Raw genomic sequence first — 23,604 nt, 5'->3', positions numbered from 1 at the left:
GTTTATAATCCATCTATACCTGATTTCCATACTACCTTCATATTCTGTGAAAGAACATTGCTTGAGCTAAATGTCCAGATTTAGCTTGAGCTAATCTGTTCAGTTTGTTTTGTCTCCAATATTCACCTACATCAAAATCAATGGAGCTTGGGAAGCATAGTACAGCACATTTATGCATTCCTGGTTTACCTCCAGAACAATAACTATTTAATAAGCATCAATAATTCTTACATGTGTATAAGTTATCCTAATATTCCGAAGTTCCATTGGACTGTGTGTGAAAAATGCACTTCCTAATTTTACTTATAAATTGACAATCATTAATTTTAAGATCCTGCAGTGTTATTCTTCATGTTCTCATTGGTTCTCTCACATTCCTTAAAGCTTCCAGAATCTTGATTAGCTCTTTTGAATCAAGACGGCACAAAATAGGTCTGATGTGGAAACACCAATTCCTTTGGATGGAATATCTTACAAAGTGTAGTGGTTTTAGTCCAGTACATCACAGGCAAAGGCCTCCCTACCATTGAGCACACCCAAATGAAATGCTGACTTAGGAAAGCAGTAGCCACCATCAGAGATCCACATCACTGAGGCCATGTTCTTTTCTTGCTGCTGCCATCAGGTTGAAGGTACAAGAGCCTCAAGACTTATACCACTAGGTTCAAGAACAGTTACTACCCCACAACCATCAGGCTCTTGAACAAAATGGATAAGTACACTCACTTGCCAATTCATTGAGATGTTCCCATAACCAGTTATCTCACTTTAAGGACTCTTAGTTTTGTTATTTCATGTTCTCATTATTTTTTGCTATTTGCACAATTTGTTGTCTTCTGCACTCTAGTAGATTTTTCATTGATCCTGTTGCAGTTATACTTGCGGAGTATGTCCACAGGAAAGTGAATCTCAGGGTTGTATATAATGATATATATGGACTTTGATAATAAAAATTACTTTGAAATTTGAACGTTGAGAGTAGGTTTAAACAAACTTTCCACATAAGCAAAGGTGCTGGTAAAACTGCACTAGGCCTTCAACATGTCCCAGGTGCTTATTGCTCAAAAATGAGCACACCTTTCCAACTGAGGTCTGACCTGAGATAATGGACCTTCCTTTTGTACTGACTACCCTTCAAGACAATGGCTAACATTGTATTTTAATTATGCATAGGAGCCATTAATGTGTTGTGCACAAGGGCATTCAAATCCCTCTAGTACTTCATAGTCCTAAGCTTTTATCATGGAGAAAATAGAGGAACGACTGCGCAGGCGCGTGGACGTCAGCGAGTTAGAATGGTGGGAAGAGTATAAAAAGAAGACAGCTTTATACAGCGGGTGAGGAAGGAGTGGGAGACAGAATAGGAAGGCTTTATCTCGACGGGGCTTCAGCGATAACGGGTTGAGGTGAGGTAAGTTACTTGTGAAGAATAGGAATAGGAAGTATGTCTGTGAGACCGGTATTCTGTATTGGGTGTCAGATGTGGAATGTCCGTGAGACTCCCAGCCTCCCAGACAGCCACATCTGCACCAAGTGCGTCAAATTGCAGCTCCTTAGGGACAGGGTTAGGGAACTGGAGATGCAGCTCGATGACCATTATATGGTCAGGGAAAGTGGGGTGGTGATAGAGAGTAGCTATAGGCAATTAGTCACAACGGGAGACAGATAAGTGGGTAACAGTCTGGAGAGAGAAGGGCAAGAGTCAGATACTAGAGAGTACCCCTGTGGCTGTCCCCCTTAACAATAAGTACAAACCCTATTTCCAGAAAAATTGGGATATTTTCCAAAATACAATAAAAACAAAAATTTGTGATATGTTAATTCACGTGAACCTTTATTTAACTGACAAAAGTATTAAAGAAAAGATTTTCAATAGTTTTACTGACCAATTTAATTGTATTTTGTAAATATACACAAATTTAGAATTTGATGGCTGCAACACACTCAACAAAAGTTGGGACAGAGTTAAAATAAGATTGAAAAGCGCACAGAATATTCAAGTAACACCGGTTTGGAAGACTCCACATTAAGCAGGCTAATTGGTAGCGGGTGAGGTATCATGACTGGGTATAAAAGTAGTGTCCATCAAAGGCTCAGTCTTTGCGAGTAAAGATGGGTCGTGGCTCACCCCTTTGTGCCAAAATTCGTGAGAGAATTGTTAGTCAGTTCAAAAGGAACATTTCTCAACACAAGATCGGGAGTACTTCAGAAAACCATTGTCACTCAACACAGTCCGTTGCTGCATCCAGAAATGCAACTTGAAACTGTATTACGCAAGGAGGAAGCCATACATCAACTCTATGCAGAAACGCCGGCGAGTTCTCTGGGCCCGAGCTCATCTCAGATGGACTGAAAGACTGTAGAACTGTGTGCTGCAGTCAGATGAGTCCACATTTCAGTTACTTTTCAGAAAAAATAGATGTCAAGTTGTCTGTACCAAAGATGAAAATGACCATCCAGATTGTTATCAGCGAAGGGTGAAAAAGCCAGCATCTGTGATGGTATGGGGGTGCATCAGTTCCCCCTGGCATGGGTGAGTTGCATGTATGTGAAGGTACCATTGACTCTGAGGCATATATTAGGATTTTAGAGAGACATATGTTGCCATCAAGGCGACGTCTCTTCCCGGGACGTCCATGCTTATTTCAGCAGGACAATGCCAGACCACATTCTGCATTGCGCACAACAGTGTGGCTTTGTAGACACAGAGTGCGTGTGCTTGACTGGCCTACTGCCAGTCCAGATCTATCTTCTATTGAAAATGTTACAGCTGTATAGAATCCTGGTCAGATCCCGCTTGGATTACTGTGCTCATTTCTGGTCACCTCACAACAGGAAGGATGTGGAAACTATTGAAAGGGTGCAGAGGAGATGTACAAGGATGTTGACTGGATTGGGGAGCATGCCTTATGAGAGGAGATGTCAGGGGTAAATTTTTTATGCAGAGAGTGGTGAGTGCGTGGAATGGGCTGTCAGCGACTATGGTGGAAGCAGATACAATAGGCTCTTTTAAGGGGCTCCTGGATAGGTAGATGGAACTTAGAAAAATAGAGGTCTATGGGTAACCCTAGATAATTTCTAAGGTAAGAACATGTTCGGCACAGCATTGTGGTCCAGAGGGCCTGTATTGTGCTGTAGGTTTTCTGTGTTTCTATGTTCCTAAAATATTCTCTTTTCTTTTTGGTTTTGACAGCCCTGTAATTACCCTGAAAGTTATTTTTGTTAAAATCAATTGTACAGAATCTTTCAAGTCCATTTAGGGAATATGCATGCACTTAACTATGCATTATTATATCAATCTACTTCAAAACAATCAAGTACATTAGGAGATGACCTCCTATTTCAAAATTTCATTAAAGAAAACTATCTTAATCAGCTATGATGTTACAAATCATAGCCCTCTATTCTACCGAGAGACCCAGACAATTAGTGAACTACTTGTGTGCTTTTAAGTGTATAATATATTTACAGGTCACAAAGAACCATAGAGAAACTGATTATTGTGGAATATCTCCATTAAATCTACAACATAATAATGAGCTTCTAGTTACCTGTCAGTTTTGATTTTTCATTCTGTTTGGATCTTGGCTTCCTATAAATTTCCAGTGAAGTTCAGAATGCGACATCAAGTAATATCTTAGGATATAGCGGGAAGCAAAGGAAGAAATTGTTGCAGTTTGAAATGGATAAAGCCTCAGAAGATCCGAGGATGAGTAATCTGTGTCTTTATATAAGAACTGCAAAGACAAGCCAGGGTACTGTGATAATGAGCCTAACATGAATGGTGGGAAAGCTACTAGAGGGGATAATGGGATACAGGATCTATCTATGTTTCAAAATACTTTGTTTCAGTAAGTTATCATGACATTGTGTGTGGTTAATGTTGTCTCACAAAATTGATTATTTGAAGAGATGACTAAGAGGATTGTTCAGGGGCAGAGCAGTAGATGTTCCCTACATGGACTGTAGCATGGCTTTTAATAAGATCCCACATGATAGTGTAGTTTGGAAAGTGGAATCAAATGGGATTCAGGGTGACATAGCCAATTGGATGCAAAATGGCTATGCAGCAGGAAGCAGAGGGTTGTAGTAGAGGAATGTTTTCCAGATTAGAGACCTATGGCCGATGGTATGGCACAGGAATTGTTTCTAGTTTCCCTGTTGTTTGTTATATTTATTAATGATTTGGATTATAATGCATGATCAGTAGGTTTGCAGATAACATTAAATTCGGTTGTTTGGTGTGTAGTGAAAAAGGTTGTCAATGTTGCAATAGGACCTGTATCAAGTGGGACAGCGAGCAAAGGAACAGAAGATAGAATTTGACTAAGATAAGTGTAAAATGAAGCATTTTTGGAAGTTAAACCCAAGCAGCACATATGCAACAAATAGCTTGACTTTGGGGAGTGCTATAGATCAGAAAGACTGAAGGGTATAAATACATAGCTCCATAACAATAATAATATGGGTAGATTTAGGATGGAGCTTTGAAACCTTTGACAAGATGGCAGAGAAGGTTTATAGTGTGCCTACCCTCATTACTGAGACATTAAGTACAAGATTTGGAATGTCATGATACAGTTATATAAGATATTTGTAAGGTTGCACTTGGAATATTCTGTGAAGTTTTTCTCATCATGCTATTGAAAGAAAGTGATTAAGCTAGAAAAGGTGCAGAAGAGATTCAAAAGGATTTTTTCAGGACTGGAGAGCTTCAGTATATGGACATGCTGTATCAGTATAGGAAGCTGAGCAGTAGTCTTATTGACATTTATAAACTCACTAGAGGCTTAGATAAGGTAATTGGAAATTCTTTTTCTAAGGATCTAACTCTGAAGGGCACATGTACAAGGTGAGAGGGGAAAGATTTCAGGGGAATCTGAGGGACAAGATCTTCACACAGAGGATGATGGGTTTTTGAAACCTGCTACCAGAAGAAGTGGTGAGGTGTGTACAATTACATTGTTTAAAAGACATTTTGACAGGTCCATGGATAGGAAATATATGGGCCCAATTTGATCAGATGGTACTAGCTCAGGAGGGCACCTTGACTGGTATGGATAAGTGGGGCCAATGAGCCTCTTTCCATGTATGTAACACTATGACTGTATCTGTGACTCTAATATGATAATGATGGCCTGATGACAGAAGTTACTTGAAGATCCTTTACAATTAGTTTTATCATTTTGTTGCAGGATGATTTTAACAGTTGGATACTTTGGCCTGTCCTTGAGCACTCCCAATCTTCATGGTGATAACTATTTGAACTGCTTCTTCTCTGCTGCCATTGAGGTTCCTGCCTACACAGCAGCCTGGCTTTTCCTTCAGAAGTTTTCACGCAGGTGCACCCTTTCAAGCACAACTCTTTTTGGTGGAGCTGTTCTTATACTCACCCAGTTTATGCCTTCAGGTACAATATTTTCAGAGTGATACTAAAATAATCGTAATCATTTTATTATTGGTTTACTGAACTAGATAGTTCTTCTCAATCTGAACGGGTTTTAATATTCAACTTATTATTTCCATAAGTATCATAATCTCAGTAATATTTGTTATATTGTGACTGTGAGGTGCTGCGATGAGAACACTGAGGGGAAAATGGTGGGCTGAAACATTTCCAGGAACTGATTGTGAGAGCATTAATGCCTTCACTATGATTTTCCAAAGTTCTTTTAATTCTTGAAATCTTTCCTATTGGTTAAGAAAATGGTACTTGCTAGAGAGATCCTGTATCTCAGAATTGCTTCCAGTAACTTTTCCACCATTCATCGTCACAGTTCCCTAAAGCACCTGGGAAGTGAGAGAAGGAAGTGGGTGGTGAATTTTAAATGAAGTATCCTGTCATCTCAAAGGGCTTATTTCTTTATATTTTCCTAAGATGTAAAAGCAACATTAAAATGCCTGTACTTCTGTAAGGGGTCATTTCCTCAGTGGTCATATTCCAAGAAAATTAATCCATTGAGTAAACACTGTGAACAAAATCACCAAAATCTGTTCTTTAAATCTTTGAATATAATTTTTAACTACTGATATGTTCAATTTCTATTCATATCTGAAGCTTAATCAAGGTTTTCTGCAAGAAATCGGAGTCTTAATTGGCACTTCCTATGTGATGCAATTATTTGCAAATACTGTGTTCAAACAGCATGGAAATGCTGATTGTTTCTTAAAATCTGTTCACTCTACAGATCTTTTCTGAAGACTTACCTTTTAAAATGTAAGCAATTTTTCAGACTTGTGTTTGAAAAAAGATACTGTCATCTATAGTAAGTTGCAAGATTAATAGAATTCTGTATTGACCATTTCATTAACAGTCAGTCTTTGATTAGTTGAAACAGAGAACAATTAGCCGTGGATGGCAGTGGATGCAAAGTCAATGAGTATATTTAAAGAGGACTTTGATAGGTTCTTGATTAAACAGGGTGTCAAAGATTACTGAGAGAAGACAGAAGACTGGGGTTGAGAGGGATAGTAAATCAGCCATGATGGAATGGTGGAGCAAACTCAATGGGCTGAATGGCTTAATTCTGAACCTATGTCTTATGGTCTTGTGGACAAATAAGGAAGGGATTAGAAATGATTGCAAGCAAACCCTGATTTTTTAAAAAGAAACCTTAAAGGGACATGGTTAAACAAAACTTATGCTTGCACTAGAACATTAGAAATGGCAGAGCTTCACAATTGTGATTTCTATAAGAATATTTTTTTTAAAAAACAGAAATGTCCCTTATTTGTTATGGCCTGAGAAATTAATTATACATTCCTCTGAATTTAATCTACACTTTTGATGTGTGTCACTAACTGAATTAGTATTTTAGCAACTGATCCAGATCAATTGTAAACAAAATCATTCATTTTAATTTAAACACTTTGACACAAAGTAGTTTTTAATAAATTAGAGCAGCATTTCAAAAGCTCAGTTGATTGATGACAGGATACTGTCCTTCAACAGTGTCAGAGAATGAAGGTTTCAAGGCCCACTTTCTCTCTTCATTTATTTTTTTTTAGATTATGAGAACACTCAGTCCTCTTTTTATTGTCATTTAGAAATACATACATGCATTAAGAAATGATACAATGTTTCTCCGGAATGGTATCACAGAAAACAGGACAAACCAAAGACTAACACTGACAGAACCACATAATTATAACATATAGTTACAGCAGTGCAAAGCAATACCATAATTTGATGAAGAACAAACCTTGGGCACGGTAATAAAGTCTCAAAAGTCCCCGAGTTGATCGACTCCCAAGTCCCCGATAGCAGGCAGCAAAAGGGGAAAACTCCCTGCCATAAAACTCCGGGCACCGTCAAATTGCCTATGCCTTGGAAGCAGCCAACCACAGCCGACACTGAGTCTATCCACCCAAAAACTTCGAGCTTCCGACCGGCCTCTCCGATACATCTCCCGAGCGCCATCCTCTGCCGAGTGCCTTCGACCTCGCCCCGGCCGCTGAAACACACAAAGCCGAGGAATCAGGGGCATTCTGCTCCGGAGATTCCGGTTACCACACAGTATCATCAGCAGCAAAGCGGGCATTTCAGAAGTTTTCCAGATGTTCTTCAACAGTGTCATAGAATGGAGGTTTCAAGGCCCACTTTTTCTCTTCATTTATCACTGTTTTCAGAAGTCACAAGACAAAATAAAACATGTCAGTCTTTTCAGTAAAAAAACTTTAATCTTTAATTCAAAATTTTCCCCCATGATCAATTGTACAAAGTTAAATGTCTAAAACATTACATCTCCAATCTCCCTTGCAACTTAGATACTTTGATCTCTTATAATGGTATAGAAACTTAAAGGGTAATAAATGCTAGGCTCTTCAGCAACCTGCAATTCCTAAAATATTAATAAAAAATTTACTGATGACTACTACTAAGAACAGTTGAACTTAGCTGAAACTGCATAAACTGAGGTAAATTATTAATCTGATTAGGAAGATAGCTAATTTACAACAAGGAGTAAATTAAATGGATGATTAAATATCCTAAATGATCAATTGTGACCCATTACCCAGGGATCAGTGATGGGGACATGGCTATTCTGGTATCCATTAACAATTTAGTTTTGCATCAGAACAGAATGCATCCATGTTTCCTGATGAGATACCACAGCTAGTGTGGTTTAAGACAAAATAATTTACAGATTATATGAATGAGTTAAAATGTAACAAATATTTATCCGGACTTAGCTTTGATGAGTCTGCTCCGGATGTTGTTTTTGGTCCCACAGTCCTGCCGAATGACGCTGCCCAGGTAGGTGAATCTGCCGGTGCTGGAGAAATCGACGCCATATGCCTTGACCGGAGGAGGAGCCTCTACATTGAGGGTCATGGTCTCAGTCTTTATCTGGCTGGCTCTGTGTCCGGCCTATCCACCAAGGGTACATAGGTGCTGAGTTTTTTCTTTCTGGTGTGTGTGTGTGGGTCTTCCACAAAGTTAAGGTCTTCTAAAGCATCTCTGTTTATCCTTGACTTCTCCATTGACTTCTCTAACTTCCGTTAATGCCCCACCTCCCCCTTGTATCCCATCCGTTATTTATTTATTTTATATATATATATATATATTCTTTCTCTCTCCTTTTTCTCCCTCTGTTCCTCTCACTATAACTCCTTGCTCATCCCTCTGGGCTCCCCCCCCCCAACTTTCTTTCTCCCCAGGCCTCCCATCCCATTGTCCTCTCATATCCCTTTTGCCAATCACCTGTCCAGCTCTTGGCTCCATCCCTCCCCCTCCTGTCTTCTCCTATCATTTTGGATCTCCCCCTCCCCCTTCCCCTTTCAAATCTCTTACTAGCTCTTCTTTCAGTTAGTCCTGACGAAGGGTCTCAGCCCGAAACGTCGACTGTACTTCTTCCTATACATGCTGCCTGGCCTGCTGCGTTCACCAGCAACTTTTACGTGTGTTGCTTGAAATTCCAGCATCTGCAGATTTCCTCGTGTCTGCTTATCCTTCATTGTTTGCCTCATAACCCAGTCAATCTTCAGCATCAGTATCACCAACATCACACAGCCTTGCCTGACTCCTGTCTTGCTTTCAAAGCTCATTTGCAGTCCCCTACTGTGCAGGTGAAATTAGCACAGAAACTCTGGATAAGATGGACAGCTTTAGAAGGGATCTTGTACGATCTGAGGATATGCCAGAGACTCTCCCTGTGTGAAAAGCCTTTTCAAAGTCCATGAAATTCACCTACAGTTGTCTCTGCCATTCTGTGATGCTATGCAGTATGAAGATCTGGTTGACAGAGGCTCTGTTTCTCCTGAAGCCAGTTGCTCTTTCCCCTTGCACACTTTGAAGACATCTATAATCCATTGGACAATGACTCTTGCTGGGCATTGACAAAAGTGTGATGCCACACCAGTGTTGCAATCACTTAGTGCTCCTTTCTTGGGGATCCTAACAATAACTCCCTTTTTTCAGCATACAATCTGTCACATCCTGGAGTTTTGCTGTTTTTTGATGGTTTAATCACAGCAACGATCTCTTCTTTCTTGTATGGACCTGTCAAAGTCTTCTGCTGCCTCTTGTATGTCAGGTTCTTCATTTGATGGTGGTTTATTCAGTAATTCTCTGAACTACTCTGTCCATTGTTCTTCTTGGTTTTTCTCAGATGTCAAAAGGAGACCATTCTTATCTCTCACAGGACCACTAGATCTGCCCTGGAACTTCCCTCATACCAATTTTGAAACCTTGTATATATTTCCCTGATTGGCTGCTGCTTCAGCCTCCTCTACAAGGTCTTCCATGTAAACTCTCTTAGTCCTTCTTCCAAATCTCTTCACTTTCTTGTTAGCTTAAGTGAATGCTAATTGAAGTTGCACCTTAATTCGTGTTAACTTTGCATGAAACACTTTCTTCTTAATTTTCCATCTTTATTCTAAGGCTGACCATGTTTCCTTCTGTATCCATTTCTTTTTTCAGCTCTGTATCCTAGACACACCTTACTACTCTCCTTGAAGACTAAGGCAATCCATTTCCACATTTTGTCAATCTTGTCTACTGACACATCCTCGTCAAGGTCTTGCAAAGCCTGGAAATCTGTTCTTAAGCTGAATGTTGAAGGGAGATCTCTCACCGGTATCCTTGAGCTTTCAACATCAAAACATCTTTGTACATGTGGTGCCAGTGCTTCTCAACTTGAGTTTCATCACTGCGACAACAATGTGGTGATCACTTCCAGGATTGTCTTCACGTACCATTGATCATTAAATGGTCAACCTGGTTCTTCTCACGTCATTGATGTGATCACCATGTAGGTTGTGAATTTCATGGTGTGGAACGTGGATCCCTTCTATGACCAGATTGTTCATGGCAGAGGATTCTGCCATTCTTTCACCCTTGTTCTACATCCATGCATGCCCAGGACCCTAGTGAAATGTGAGTTGTTATTTCCCACTTTGGCATTTAGATTTCCCATGAGTATGATTAAGTCATGGCATAGTGTTAACTCTATCTCCAATTGCAGTTGTTCATAGAAGACACCATTTTCTTCAATGTCATTGTTGTTAGTTGGAGCATAGCACTGGATCACTTGCTTCCCTCTCAGCCTGACTCTCATCAGCCTACTACTGATTGGTTTCCACTCCAGCAAGCACTTCTCGAAGACTTTCTTCAAAATGACAACTACATCATTATTTTCCTGACCATTTTCCCTTCCTGAGTATAAAACTGTTTCACTGGTTGCTGCCTTTAGTCTGCCAGACCCTGTCCATCTGCTTTCACTGACACCCAATATATGCAGGTTGTAACAACGTATTTCTACAGTTATTTGTACTAGCTTGCCAATGTTATACATAGGTCATACATCACAAATACCAAGCTTGGTCTTGGTCTTGGTGGTGTTCAGGGCATCTGTCATCTTGCCAATAGCTTCTTTTCAGTTTTCACTACTGTCAGTCATGCAAATCCCAGGTGGAGACTCCGGAATACCCTTGCACACAGATATAGGATTCTTCATTGCTGTTTCTGTAACACTTTTTTTGTCTGGTCAGTGTTGCTGGCCCTTAACAGAACCTCCAAATCTGGAGAACCAGTGGACTACTCTCATTCTGGTCTCCACCCTTTGACCTGTTTACCAAGTGTGATCCTAGCAAGATTTAAAGCACAAAGCCCTGACTCCTGCCAACATAGCTCTCTGAATCATTGAGGCACACAAGCCTCCAAACCCTATGGCATGGTTGCTGTCCTCTTGGAGGTACAGATGAAGCTTACTTTAATTAATACCACAGAACGAACACCCACGGGATATGGTTACCTTATGTTGTGTGTTACGTAAACGGCAACAATGAATATCAATCAAGACAGGTTATATAAAAGCAAACAAACATTTATTGAACACGGATAAATGATAAAAAAAACAAATGAAAACTTTAACCGGAAGTTAACTGTTATGCAGCCGTTTAACAAATCGTCACTCCACACTGGTTCTTAAAGCGTTAAATGCGAAAATAGTTCTTTAAGCGATAAAGTCAGATAAGGTTCTTAAAATGGTAAATTTGAAAGTCCAACAAATTTATACGTTCAATTGGGAGAGATGTCTCTGGAGAAGGATTTCTTCATAGACACGAGTCTTCTGCCAGTTCTGTCCAAGCATTCACGATGCAGTAAATAAACAGTTTAAAACAACTGACCTTAGTTTCTAGAGAGCAAACCTTTGCATGAACTCTTTTTTTTTCTTTTGGCAAGAGTTATCTCAATGCAGGTTGCTACTCCTTCAACGAAGACTCAATAAGGTCGATCCTTTATTAAACTGCTGACCGATGCCGACTCCTCTCAATCCTTCGGTCCTGTACTTCGATAAAGTCTTCACTCTCCCTTCTACTGCTGGAATTGAGTAAATCAGCACATCTAGCCAAAAATTTCCAGTCCAATAATATTGTATCTTGAAACATAACGCGCAACCGTTTCAAAAATGAAGCTGCGTCACAAAAACAAAAGCACAACAGAAACGGAGACACAGCACGTTCTACCTGGAAATCTACAAACTAAAAAACTAACTGTGTCATCTGGGTCTTCCCTTTATATACCCATGGTGCACATGTCATCACGTGACCTCACATCGGTGGGAAGATTACATCAGGTGACTATTACATCATTCTTACAAAAAAAAACACACAGATCTCCTTGAGGCATGTAACATGTGAACTAAATCTATCCAACACTTTACTTCTTCCAATTGTCCCAAATCAACTTCATCACCCAATGTTGTTGGCACATACCTGTGAGTCAATTCAGCATTGCCTGCAACGTAAGAACAAGGTACGCATTGTGGCCACTTTATTAGTTACACTTATCAGGACTATCTAATCAGTCAATCATGTGGCAGCAACTCAATGGATAAAAAACAAGCAGACATGGTCAAGAGGTTCAGTTGTTGTTCAGAACAAACATCTGAATGAGTAAGAAGTGTGATCTAAGTGATTGACCATGGAGTAGTTGATGGTGATAGGCAGGGTGGTTTGAAGCTGATGATCTCCTGGGATTTTCATCCATAACAGTCTCTAGAGTTTACTTGTGTGAAAAACAACAAAAAAATCCATGAATAGCAGTTCTGTGGATGAAAATGCCTTGTTAATGAGAGAGCTCTGAGGGGATTGTCCATATTAGTTCAAGCTGACAGGAAGGTGACAATAACTAAAAAAGAAACATGCATTACAACAGTAGTGTGCAGAAGAGCATCTCTGAGTGCAGAACACATTGAACCTTGAAGTGGATGGGCTATCACAGGAGAAGACCATGAAGATACACTCAGTGTCCACTTAATATTAGGTACAGGAAAGTTATTTCTACCTGTCAAATCAGTGTAACACCAACATTAGAGATCTCCTTTTATGAATAGATGTTTTGATTGTACATCTGTCCATCGGAGAAACATATTACAAATAATGGAAGAATGTTTTTTTTTTCTGGCCATTAATTTGAATGAATGAGGAACACACCATTACATCCTGATTTGTGGCACATGACCACAATTCTCTTAGCTTTAAAATTGTTATGGAAAAAGACAGAACAGGTCCATAAGTTAAAAGTGCTGAAATGGAGCAGCGTCAACTTAGAGGGCACTCGACAGGATTTCACTGAAGTCGACTGGATGATCTTATTTAAAGACAAAGCAACAGTTAGCAAGTGAGAGGTTCTTATCAAGAGACCAGGGACAACATGTTCCTGTCAGGGTGAAATGTGGACATATCAAGAACAGATGATGAGAGATATTGAAGCTCTGGTAAGGAAAAAGAAGGAAGCGTAAATTGTATTTACTTTAATGATATTAACTTTCATCTTCAGTGTGAGGTGATGCACATTGGACAGTCAAACTAGGCTAGTGTTTATAGAGTGAATGGTAGTTTCTGACGAGTGCTGTGGAACAGAGCAACCTGTGAGGAGTACAAATCCACAGTTTGTGTGAGTAAACTGTGGTGAAGAAGGCAGTTAGCATGCTGACCTTCATCAATCAGGATAATGAGCTCAGGAGTGGGACATTATGTTGCAGTTATAAAGCAATTTGTGGTGTGGCCCCAGTTGGAGAATTGTGTGCAATATTGGTCATCCTGTTATAGGAAAAAAATTCAAACTGGAGAGAGTACAGAGGTGATTTACAGGGATGCTGCCTAGATTATAAGGATACAACCTGGGTTACAAGGAGAGGCTGGCTACACTAGATCTTTTTCTTTTGACAGCAGGAGAATGAGCAGTGTCCTCATAAAAGTTTATAAAATCGTGAGGGGTATGGATAAGGTGGATGGTCAGTCTTTTCCCCAGGGCTGGAGAGCCCAAAACACAGATAGAAAAGGGGAGAAATTTAAAAGAAGTGTGAGAAGTAACTTCTTCGCACAGAGGCAGTGAGTACCTGGAATGAGCTGCCAGAGGAAGTGATTGAGACAAGTACAGGTGCAACACTTAAGAGGTATTTTGGATAGGTACATGGAGGGGAGGCCTTAGGGGGTTGGGCTGAATGCTGTCAACTGGGACTGGTTGGCATGCACCAGCTGAGATGAAGGACTTGTTTCTGTCTTGCATTACTCTATGAATAGGTCAGGGGTATGTTTAGGGAAAATCTTCCTGTGCAACAAGCGCATGGCAGGAAGTACAGACAGGAGTTTAGGAACCAATCTCCCTGATTGCTTCTGGTGTATTTACATATTTCAGGACTTGCCACGGCACTGGTGATGAGTGGAAAACTTGCAACTACATGTGGCTTCTCCATGATCTATGTCTACACAGCTGAGCTGTACCCAACAGCAGTAAGAAATATGGGTGTTGGAGTCTGTTCAATGGCCAGCAGGATAGGCAGCATTGTCTCACCGTACATTTTTTATCTTGGTAAGAAAATTGTTTGACATTATCTATTGCACATAGATTTTAAAAAAGAATATTCTATTCTGTCTCAGCACACAGCGACTATTCCGAAACTAAACACTTTGTGCACAGAATGTGTAAATGGAGATAAATAATGATATAAGTATGCAGAATCAACCATTCTTTCTATTATATACAGTTATGTGTCCCATATTTTTGAGTTTGATGGTGTTTTCAGGTATATCATTAGCAGAGTGAATATTTGTTGAAGCAAGAGTAAGCATTTTATCACAGACAATGACAGATAATCCTCTCAGAATTTGGGTCTGGACCCTGATTTTCTTTATATATAGTGGTAACATGCCTCTTTTTCAGTGAAGATTGTCTGGATTTCCACAACTTTAGTTATCTTAGAAGGAGGCGAGAACAGCTGGATCCATCTGCACAGCTCCAAAGGAGCAGGGGAGTTTTTGTTTTAACTAGCCCCAATAATCAAAACTCCAAACACCCCTAATCCATTGGCTTCGTTTTGCATACATCTTCAAAGATGAATCACTCCCTTTTGTTTTTGTTAACAGAAAATAAATGAAAATTGAAGAAAACAAAGTTCCAATGGAAGTTCTGAAAAGGTCTAAAATGATTACTGTTAGTAAAGAATATCTTTCAGCAACATTAAAAGTACCAAAATCAAAACAAATTTCAGTATTTTAAGGCTGTAACGAACAGATAACCAAATAAATTATTGAATGTTAAGTGGATTTTGAGAAATTACCATATGAAGTGTCTTGCTGAGGTGTTTACGGAAAAGCAAGGATTCAGATATAAACAGGGCAAGTGGTTTAGTTAGCAGACAGAAAGCTTTTTCTGAAATAATGGAGCAAAATTGAGATTCATTAGGTCTCAAAACTCAATAAAGAATAGATTTCTCTGGGAGTGGATGCAATAAGAGTTCTCTGGTTTGAGAGCTCTTTATTATTATGTACTATCAAGTAGTATGTAAATATGTTCTCTTAATTTAAAAAAATGAAAAACAATTTCCCTAGCTGAAGATTGCAAGAATTAAGGATCATAGTCTCAGACATGCAATCAACTATATTGGACTGAGAAGAGTTTTCTTCACTTAGAAGATCTTGAATGTTTGGAGTCTTCCTTTTTAATAGGCCATGGCTGCTCAGCCAATGAGTATATTCAAGGTTGAAATCTATTAAATTGTTGGTGTTAAGACAGTGAAAGGACATGGAAGTGGAAGTGACAATGTCAAGCACTACTTGGTAGATTAGTCGGCCACCCTCAGAAGGCACGTGATCTGCTCTTGCTACTGCTTTTTTTTAAATGTTCACTTCTGATTTTCATTGTGGAAATATAGGCAAGGAGAAACAATTTCTGCTGTTTAGGATGTTGCCACTCTGCACAGATGACATCAGTAGACACTGACTAAAGTCATCGTAGCATTTTAGCCATTGTGTAATAACACACATAATATCTGAAATCACGGTACTGCGTTATGACATGATCCATCCGTGCCAGCTTCTGAGGATTAGATGCTCTAACTTCCTAGAATATGAATAGCTGGTGTGGCACCCAATATCAAGGATTCCTCCACCATGGGCTCACATCCTCATGGACTTTGTCACGGGTCTTCGTCCTTTCAAGGGGAAGACTGTTACCATGGAAACTGAGTATCGTTTTTCAAAGGCCTGCAAATTCATCGCCTTGGACAGACTTCCATCTGTGGTTGGAGACAACCAAGACTGTCCTGAAGCAGGCCTTCAGGATCCATGGTTTTCCAGTGGGCGTTACGTCGGATCGCGGTCCACAATTTGCATCATGCTTCTAGAGGGTATTTTGCAGACTGATTGGGACAGCAGCGAGTCTTTCTGCTGGGTTTCACTCACCATCCTACAGCCAGGCAGAGAGAATGAATCAAGTAATGGAATGTACCACAAGATGCCTGTCCTCTAAAATACCGTACAAGTGGTGAGACCATTTGATGTGGGCAGTGATCGCCAAAAACACTTCACGGCATTCGTCACATGGGATGTCTCCTTTCAAATGTCAATCTGGGTATTCTCTGCCACTCTTCCCTGAGCAGGAGGCAGAGGCTGTGGTCCCTGCAGCCAAAGAGCTCATCCTGTGTTGTAAGGAGAGATGCACTAGGGCCAGGGAGATTTTGTTAGCTAACCACAAGAGAAGACAGGGACCAGTTTTGCAGCCTAGGCAGCTGGTCTGGTTGTTGACTCAGGGTTTGCCTCTCCAAGTGGAGTCCAGGAAATTGGCATCCAAGTTCATTGGACCCTTCAGGATTCTCAGGAAAGTAAACCTAGTGGCTTATACCTTGCAGATTCAGAAAACCCTCAAGATCAATCCCACTTTCCACACTTCCAAGTTAAAGCCTATGAACACCAGCTGTTAGCCCCAATACCATCAGCCCTGCCACCACCCAGGTTTGTTGATGGGGGGACAGGTTTTCACTGGGAGAGGAACTTTGAACTCACGTACTTTTTGAGGTGTTCGGCAATATCTTGTGAACTGGGAAGGATTTGGATCAGAGGAGAGGTGCTGGATGTCTGAAAGAGACATTTTGGATCAGGCTCTCATCCATGACGACAATTATTATCTATCAGAGCAGCTAGGTCTGTCAGGAGTCAGCATAAGGGAAGAGGTCCTGTTATGACATGCACCCATCCACACCAGCTTCCGAGGTTTAGACGCTCTAACTCCCCAGAGTATGGATAGTTGGCACGGCCTCTTTAAAGATTCAGGATGGTCCCACTAATTGGCAATCATATTTTGAGCACCAAGGATTAAGCATTTAAAGGGCACCCGAACTAAGGTTTGGTGCTCAATTATAAGCCGACTCGTGATTTCATCTAGTGTTTGTTTTGTTCTCAGATTCTCGATCCAGTTTGATATTGTGTCTCAATCCTAGCCTCAGATACTCCAGCATTTGGGTCTAAGCCATCCTCATCAAGGACTCTCGTTACAGTCCTGTATAACTTGCTGTAAGACCTTCTGCACTTTATGACGAAATGACAGTCTGTGGATTTGAGTCAGTTAGTAAATTTCAAATGAATTTTCCAGTTGTTCATTGGAAACAAACTGCCCTTTTTTCCTGGAATATATTGCCTACCATAAAGGGCTAAAAGCTAACTTAAAAATTAAAGTGCCTGCATTAAGGGTGTTTATTGACAACATGAGGTGAGGTAAGCTGAGTCCATTGTTCTGTGTGGATGTACACGTGTTCATATTATTAAAAAACAACTCTGTATTTTCACAGGAGCACTTGATAAGTTTTTGCCTTTTACTCTAATGGGAATTTCTACAGCATTATCAGGACTTCTTGTTTTGTTGCTGCCTGAAACATTCAAAACCCCTCTCCCAGACACCCTTGAACAGATGCAAAATGTAAAGGGGTAAGTTGTAGTAATAGTTTCTATTTTTCTCTCAGTTCTCTGCTCCAAACAACTGTTGACAGTACATTAGTATAACAATTTCAATGCAGCAAATGTTACAAGATGACTTTAACAAGAAATTAAAAAAACATCTATCTTTATTTTTGAATTTAAAATAACAAGAGTTGAGTTAGACCATAAGACATAGGAGCAAATTTGTCTATTTTGCCTGTCAGATTTGCTCTGCCATTCCATTATGGCTGATTTATCATCCCTCTCAATCCCACTCTCCCACCTTCTTCCTGCAACCTTTGACACCCTAACTTATCAAAAGCTATCAACCTGCTCTTTGAACATACTCAGTGGCATGGCCTCCACAGCCGTCTGTGGCAATGAATTCCACAGATTTACTCAGGAAATACACCGACTGGCTGAAGAAATTCCTCCTCATCTCTGTTCTAATTGGACAGCTGTTCTGTGGTTGTGCTCTCTAGATTCACTCACAGGCCCAGAGGCATCAAATGCTCCTCATACATTAATCCTTCCATTACTGTAATCATTCTTGTGATCGTCCTCTGAATCCTCCCCGATGCCAGCACATCTTTTCTTAGATAAGTGGCACAAAAACTGCTCACAATACTCCAAGTGCAGTCTGACCAATATCTTATAACGTCTTGGCTTCACATCCTTGTTGTGGTATTCCAGTCCTCTCAAAATAACTGCTAACATTGTATTTGGCTTCATTACCACAGACTCAATTTGCAAATTAGCCTTTAGGGATCTGTTCCCTCTAAGCTGCACGGATGCGGGGCTGCCCAGTAACTGAACTGCTTCCACGCAGATAGCATTTGTTGCTATGCAGCTGGAATTTTCTATTACATAATTTTAAGTTAAACTGTCGCGCAGCTTCTAGCCATGTTAAAATTCCTTGCTCAGAATAATAGTTGGTTTGCGCAGCTATGAAAACAAATTAGAGGGAATATTGCTTTAGGGAATCCTGTACAAGAACTGCAGAATCTCTTTTCACCTTTGGTTTTTCAAATTTCTCCACATTTAGAAAGTAGTCTACATCTTTATTCCTTCTAGCAAAGTGCATCACCATACACTTCCTTTCACTCTTTTCCATCTGCCACTTCTTTGCCCATTCTCCTCATCTGTCTGCGTCTTCTGCAGACTCCCTCCTTCCTTGTCACTACCTGCTCTCTGCTTATCTTCATATCATCTGCAAATTTGGCCACAAAGCCATTGATTCCATCATCCAAATCATTGTTTTAGATTAGAGTGTGGCAGAGATCAGCATTATTGGAGTAGATGATTTCAAAGAGCCTTTAACAGCTGATCTCTGCCACCAACGATACAGTGAGGAGACCAGGGAATGGAAAGCAAGCCAGGGAGATAGACCATTGGATTGGAGAGCTTGTCAGTTGTGAAATGACACTTTGGAAAGTGCTTAGACAGAATAACAGCTTTAAATTCAAGCTATTTGAGGCAACAAACTCAAAGTTAGAAGATACTGGATAAGTTAGAGTTGCGTAGAACAGAATATTAATGGCAGAGTTTGATTTTGTGACAAAGGACAGGAGGCTACCATGGAGAGTATTTAACAAAAAACGGAAGGGGAGAAGACAGGTTTGTAAATATTTAAAAGATAGATCAAAGCACGTAAAATTGCAGAGTAAACATAAACTTTACCTGTAAAATTACATGGAATCTACAGCAAAGAAATGGCTATAAACTAGTCTGTGCTAAGGTGAATTACATACTCTATATACGTACATGTCCCCTACTTTCTTTACTTTACCCTCGTAACAGAGAAAGGAATGAAGCCTTTTCTCTATTCCTTTCTGCTGCATGTTTACTTCACTACTTTTTAATGCATCTCAACTACTCAATGAAGTAGCAAACTCAACACAATTTAACAACACTTCAGCTGTGAAGTTCGAAATGAAATTTTGAACCAAAAAATGACTCGGCTGAGTACAATTTGTTTCAGCCTCAGTAAGATCCCAGCGACCAATGGAGTCAGTAAACAATGGTGGGAGATGGAAACAACCGTTTCACAGTTGTCACTCTCTTTATTTGCAAAAATATTCACTTATGATTTGGTATCAGGCAGTCCAACAGGACAATGTGAAGGTTATCTGGGAGTTGAATGAGAAGCTGCGACATTATCAGTGCCCATTTTCATTATGTTTGCAAGCTGTCACTCCTTTCAAAAAATTTATCACAAAATTGCAAACATTAGCCTCTCTCCTCCCTGAATGTCTTAGTTTCCTCATCCCCTGTCCATGAATGCCTGTCTCTCATTGTAACTCTCATTATAATTTCCACAGTTCTCAGCTGTCACAGAATGTGGAGCATTTTAAAACACCCAACACTGCAACAATGACTGGTGTCCTTGGCCCTTTCTTCCTTACTACAGCACAATTATTTTATAGTCATAGTCATAGTCATAGTCATACTTTATTGATCCCGGGGGAAATTGATTTTCGTTACAGTTGCACCATAAATAATAAATAGTAATAGAACCATAAATAGTTAAATAGTAATATGTAAATTATGCTAGTAAATTATGAAATAAGTCCAGGACCAGCCTATTGGCTCAAGGTGTCTGACTCTCCAAGGGAGGAATTGTGAAGTTTGATGGCCACAGGCAGGAATGACTTCCTATGATGCTCTGTATTGCATCTCGGTGGAATGAGTCTCTGGCTGAATGTACTCCTGTGCCCACCCAGTACATTATGTAGTGGATGGGAGACATTGACCCAGATAGCATGTAACTTAGACAGCATCCTCTTTTCAGACACCACCGTGAGAGAGTTCAGTTCCTTCCCCACAATATCACTGGCCTTACGAATGAGTTTGTTGATTGTTGATGCTACCCTCAGCCTGCTGCCCCAGCACACAACAGCAAACATGATAGCACTGGCCACCACAGTTTCGTAGAACATCCTCAGCATCCTCCGGCAGATGTTAAAGGACCTCAGTCTCCTCAGGAAATAGAGACGGCTCTGTCCCTTCTTGTAGACAGCCTCAGTGTACTTTGACCAGTCCAGTTTATTGTCAATTCATATCCCGAGGTATTTGTAATCCTCCACCATGTCCACACTGACCCCCTGGATGGAAACAGGGGTCACTGGTACCTTAGCTCTCCTCAGGTCTACCACCAGCTCCTTAGTCTTTTTCACATTAAGCTGCAGATAATTCTGCTCACATCATGTGACAAAGTTTCCTACTGTAGCCCTGCAATCAGCCTCATCTCCCTTGCTGATGCATCCAACTATGGCAGAGTCATCCGAAAACTTCTGAAAATGACAAGACTCTGTGCAGTAGTTGAAGTCGGATGTGTAAATGGTGAAGAGAAAGGGAGACAAGACAGTCCCCTGTGGAGCCCCAGTGCTGCTGATCACTCTGTCGGACACACAATGTTGCAAGCACACATACTGCGGTCTGCCAGTCAGGTAATCAAGAATCCATGACACCAGGGAAGTATCCACCTGCATTGCTGTCAGCTTCTCCCCCAGCAGAGCAGGGCGGATGGTGTTGAACGCACTGGAGAAGTCGAAAAACATGACCCTCACAGTGCTCGCTGGCTTGTCCAGGTGAGCGTAGACATGGTTCAGCAGGTAGACGATGGCATTCTCAACTCCTAGTCAGGGCTGGTAGGTGAACTGGAGGGGATCTAAGTGTGGCCTGACCATAGGCTGGAGCAGCTCCAGAACAAGTCTCTCCAGGGTCCTCATGATGTGGGAGGTCAGTGCCACCGGTCTGTAGTCATTGAGGCCACTGGGGCACAGCGTCTTTGGCACAGGGACGAGGCAGGACATCTTCCACAGCACAGGAACCCTCCGGAGCCTCAGGCTCAGGTTGAAGACATGGCAAAGTACTCCACATAGCTGAGGGGCACAGGCTTTGAGCACTCTGGTACTGAGACCATCCGGTCCTGCAGCCTTGCTTGGGTTGAGACGTTTCAACTGTCTTCTCACCTGTTCAGCTGTGAAGCCCACCGTGGTGGTTTCCTGTGGGGAAGGGGTATAGTCATGAGAGCAGGGTGGGGGACTGTGAGGAGGGGTAAGAGGGGAGAATGGAATATGTGCTGGTTGGGGGCCACCAACAGATGGCTCATGTGGGGGATGGGCAGGGGCCACAATGTCAAATCTGTTAAAGAACAGGTTAAGTTCATTGGCCCTGTCCACACTGCCTTCAGCTCCTCTGTTGCTAGTTTGCCGGAACCCAATGATGGTCCTCATCCCCCTCCAGACCTCTCTCATGTTGTTCTGCTGGTGTTTCCACTCAAGCTTCCTCCTGTACCTGTCTTTAGCCTCCCTGATCCTGGCTTTCAGGTCATTCTGTATTGCCCTCAGCTCCTCCCTATTTCCATCTCTAAACACCCTCTTTTTAGCGTTCAGGATGTCCTTAATGTCCTTTGTCACCCATGGCTTGTTATTTGAATAACAAAGGACGGTTCTTGTTGGAACATTGCAGTCCACACAGAAGTTGATGTAATCAGTGATGCACTCTGCGAGCCTTGTCTTCCCTTGAAGGCTCACTTCAGCTTCATTCTACAATTGGACTTCTCTTTGACATGATATTTTAAAATTAACCTTCAGCAACAGGTTCTCACACACACTGTGGAATTCCATCAGCATATAGACTTGGTGTTTCTCCCTTTCAGCTGCAGCGTTAATCTCAGTGGTGTCATCCTGATCTAGCAGATTGATGACATCCTGTTACATGAGGAGAGTGGGAAATGGAATGCCAGCCAGGGATAACGGTCAGAGCAGAGTGAAGGGACGAAGCTAGGGGACGAACCAGGACTCTATGATCCCCATTTAATTTTTAATTTATTATTTTCTTTATTGCTTTCTGTGGTTTGGGAACTATTTATGGCCAAAGCCATGGCAAGTGTTGATGTGTGTTTTGATTGTTCAGGATTATTCAAATTCCACATTCATGCTTTCCAGCGCGGGATCTTGCTCAAACCTGGCCATTGGCTTCATTCATTACAATGCACCATCTTCCTCCAGAGTACATTATCCACTTTCACCCATCTTCCAGGGTGTTAATTCCAGCCTAATGCACTCCTGGAAGTCCCATCAAGTAAATTCTGCCTCCAGTTGTCCCACTTTCTGCAGTATTTTAATAATAATGTGGTCACTGCTTGTGGTTCCTGCCTAATGAATTAAAACTGATGTTTCTATGAAGGACCATATGTGCAAAGTTTCCTTTACCATCTTTGACATGTGGAATGTTTTGTTAATGGAGTTCTTTGTCATAGTAATGTGTTTCTTTGTTAACATATATTGCCTGCCACAAGTCTTATAAAATAATGCCATTCTGAAATTATATACTATGTCACTGTATCAATCCATGGAATATGTTGGAAAGGGTTCAGTTAACATTCATTCTTTATAACAATGATTTCTTTTTGATTTGATTGTAGACTCAAATGTGGAAGTACGAGTAAACGTCACATCAGGTCTTATAAAAAAGGAAAACCTGAACATAATGATCAAAACAATGAGGAAAATTAATCCAGCAACTGATCTGCAGCGGTACAGATGAACAATCACTTTCCCGGTTTACTATGTATTGCAATGACATATATTGAAGAAACCAGAATGTAGTGATACAACCAGAATACTCAGGGATCAGTGTAAAACACACAGACCCACAGAATATCGCACAATTTAGATTTCTAGAAGATCCTCAATTTTATACTAGTTCACTTATAATTTTTGAGAACATGCTTTGTCAAGTTATTTTTACTATTTAAAAAATGTATCATTGGAGCATGCCAGCTGCTCAGCTGCCTACCATTTCGTGGCTGGCCACTTTTAAAACCAGCTGCCAGACTGAGGGTGTTAGCACTATCCTGATGTAGCTCAACAGCATGAGGTCACCCAGTATAAATCT

At 40.8% G+C, this 23,604-nt stretch overlaps 1 pseudogene; it reads left to right on the top strand.

Moving 5' to 3' along the window:
• The window catches only part of LOC140200519 (organic cation/carnitine transporter 2-like), a 70,301-nt pseudogene extending 52,588 nt beyond the window's left edge, over positions 1-17,713 (top strand).
• Positions 17,714-23,604: the final 5,891 nt, after the last annotated feature.

This window comes from Mobula birostris, chromosome 7, assembly GCF_030028105.1.
Source record: "Mobula birostris isolate sMobBir1 chromosome 7, sMobBir1.hap1, whole genome shotgun sequence".
Lineage (NCBI taxonomy): Eukaryota > Metazoa > Chordata > Chondrichthyes > Myliobatiformes > Myliobatidae > Mobula > Mobula birostris.
Note: the sequence above shows the minus strand (reverse complement) of the source record. Positions and strands in the feature narration are given on the sequence as shown.